Here is a 3,437-nt window from a genome sequence, read left to right on the forward strand (position 1 = left end):
AGGAGAAGATATTTGCAAATGATATTTCCGATAAAGAGTTATTATCTAAAATCTATAAAGAACCTCTCAAACCCTATACCCCAAAACAAATAACCCAGTTAAGAAACGAGCAGAAGATACGAATAGATATTTTTCCAAAGAAGACATGCAGATGGTCAACAGACACAGGAAAAGATGCTCAACATCACTCATCATCAGGGAAATACAAATCAAAATCATTATGAGATACCACCTCACACCTGTCACAATGGCTAAAATTAACAACACAGGAAATAGCAGATGTTGATGAGGATATGGGGAAATGGGAATCCTCTTACACTGTTGGTAGGAATGTGAACTGGTGCAGCCACTCTGGAAAATGGTATGGAGTTTTCTCAAAAAATTAAATACAAAATATTCTATGACTCAGCAATTTCAGTATTAGGTATTTACCCAAAGGATTAAAAAAAAAATGCAGATTTGAAAGGGTACATGCACTCTTATGTTTATGGCAGCAGTATTAACAATAGCCAAATTATGGAAAGAGCCCAAGTGTTCATCAAGTGATGGATAGATAAAGAAGATGGAGTATATAAATACAATGGAATATTACCCAGCTGTCAAAAGAATGAAATATTACTGTTTGCAATGACATGGATGGAGCTAGAGTGTATTATGGTAAGTGAAATAAGACAGAAAGATAAATACCATATGATATCACTCATATGTGAAATTCAAGAAACAAAACAGATGAACATAGAGGAGGGCAAAAGAGAGAGAGAGAGAGAGAAGTAAATCATTAAAGACTCTTAACAATAGAGAACAAACTGATGGTTGATGGAGGGAAGGTGGGCAGGGGATGGGCTAAATGGATGATAGGTATTAAAGAGGAACTTGTGATGAGTCCTGGGTGTTATATGTAAGTGATGAATCCCTAAATTTTACTCCTAAAACCAGTATTACACTATAAGTTATGTCAACTACTTAGAATTTAAATAAAATTAAATTCAATAAGTCTATCTACACTATTTTTCCAAAAGTATTTTCTCACTTTGTTTCCCTGTCACATTTTAGCAATTCCTTTGGTATTTAAAACTATTTCATATGATTATACTTGTTATTTCATATCATTATATTTGCTGTGGTGATTTGTGATCAGTGATCTTTGATGTTACCATTGTAATTGTTCTGGCACCATGAATAGCACCCATACAAAATGGCAGACTTTAATACCTTGGGTGTTCTATTTCAATAAATGACTGTTCTCCCATCTCTCTTCCTCTCCTTTTGCCTCCTCATTCCCTAAGACAGAACAACATTGACATTAGGCCAATTAATAACCCTACAATGGCCTATAAATGTTCAAGTGTAAAGAAGTGTTACGTCTTTTACTTTAAATCAAAAGCTGAAATGACAAGGCTTAGTGAGAAAGGCATGTCAAAAAGCTGAAGGAAGCTGAAAGGTCTCTTTCTCCGAACAGTTAGCCAGGTTGGGATGCAAAGGAAAAATTCTTGAAGGAAATTAAAAATGCTACTCTAGTGAACACACAAATGATAAGAATGTGAAACAGTTTTATTGCTGATATAGAGAAAGTATTAGTGGTCTGGATAGAAGATCAAACAAGCCACAACATTCCCTTAAGCTAAAAAGCCTATTCCATCCAGACCAAGGCCCTATAACTCACTTCACTTCCATGAAGACTGACAGAAGTGAGAAAGCTGCACAAGAAAAGTCTGAAGCTAGCAGAGTTTGGTTCATGAGGTTTAAGGTAAGGAGCCATCTCCATAACATCAAAGTGCAAGGTAAAGGAGCAAGTGCTGATGTAGAAGCTTCAGGAAACCATCCAGAAGAAATGACCAAGAAAACTCATGAAAGAGACTACACTGAACAACATATTTTCACAGTCAATGAAAAAAACTTCTACTGGAAAAAGATGCCATCTAGGACTTTCATAGCTAAAGAAAAGAAGTCAATGCATGGCTTCAAAGTTTCAGAGGACAGGCTCACTCTTTCCTTAGGTGCTAATGCACCTCATGACTTGAAGTTGAAACCAATGCTTGTCATTCCAGAGATCCCAAGGCCTGTAAGGATTATGCTAAATCTACTAAGCCCATGTTCTCTAAAAGGAAAAACAAAGCCAGGATGACCAGATGTCTATTTATATCATGGTTTATCAAATATTTTAAGCTCGCTGTTGAGACCTACTACTCAGGGAAAAAAAAAAAGACTTATTTCAAAATGTTACTGCTCATTGACAAGGCACTGAGTCACCCAAGAGCTCTGATGGAGTTATACAATAGGATTAACATTGTTTTCAGGCTTGCTAATACATCATCCATTCTGCAGCCCAGGGATCAAGGAATCCTTTTAAATTTCAAGTCTTATTATTTAAGAAATACATTCTGTAAGGCTATAGCTGTCAAAGATAATGATTGCTCTGATGGAGCTGAGCAAGTAAACTGGAAACCTCCTGGGAAGGATTCATGATTAGAGGCCATTAAGAACATTCATGACTCATGTGAAGAGGTCAAAATGTCAACATTAGCAAGAGTTGGAAACAAGTTGATTCCAAACTCATGGATGACTCTGAGAGATACAAGATTTTTGTGGGGAAAGTAACAGCAGATGTGGTGAAAATAACAAGAGAACTAGAACTAAAAGTGAAGTATGAAGATATGATGGAATTGTTGCAATCTCATGATTAAAAAAATGGATGAGGAATTGCTGTTTATGGATGAGCAAAGATGGTCTTTTGAGATGGCACCTATTTCTGGTGAAGATGCTATGAAGATGGCAGCAAAGGATTTGGAATACTACATAAACTTTGATGATAAAGCAGTGGCAGGACCTGAGAGGATTGGCTGTAATTTTGGAAGAATTTCTACTGTGGGTAAATGCTGTCAAAAGACATCTCATGCTATAGAGAAATCATTCATGAAATGAGTCATCTGATGTGGCAAACTTCACTGTTGTCTTCTTTTAAGAAATTGCCACTGCCACCCCAGTCTTCAGCAACCACCACTCTTACCAGTAAGCAGCCCACAACATGGAGGCAAGATTAGAACTTGTTGAAAGCCTAAATGATGGTTAAAGTTTTTAGTAATAAAGTATCTTAATTAAGGTACATACTTTTTAAATTAACATATAATGTATTATTAGCCCCAGGGGTACAGGTCTATGAATCGCCAGGTTTACACACTTCACAGCACTCACCATAGCACATATCCTCCCCAATGTCCATAACACAACCACCCTCTCCCTAACCCCCATACCCACAAACCCTTAGTTTGTTTTGTGAGAATAAGAGGCTCTTATGGTTTGTCTCCCTCCCGATCCCATCTTGTTTCATTTATTCTTTTCCTACCCCCCAAAACCCTCCATGTTGCATCTCCAATTCCTCATATCAGGGAGATCATATGATAGTTGTCTTTCTCTGATTGACTTATTTCGCTAAGCAT

General features: G+C 36.9%; 1 pseudogene; it reads left to right on the top strand.

Moving 5' to 3' along the window:
- Positions 1 to 1,326: 1,326 nt before the first annotated feature.
- On the top strand, positions 1,327 to 3,041 carry LOC111156668 (annotated as a pseudogene).
- The last annotated feature ends 396 nt before the right edge of the window (positions 3,042 to 3,437 follow it).

Source organism: Enhydra lutris, unplaced genomic scaffold (assembly GCF_002288905.1).
Source record: "Enhydra lutris kenyoni isolate GAN:26980312 unplaced genomic scaffold, ASM228890v2 scaffoldscaffold48, whole genome shotgun sequence".
In the NCBI taxonomy this organism is placed as follows: domain Eukaryota; kingdom Metazoa; phylum Chordata; class Mammalia; order Carnivora; family Mustelidae; genus Enhydra; species Enhydra lutris.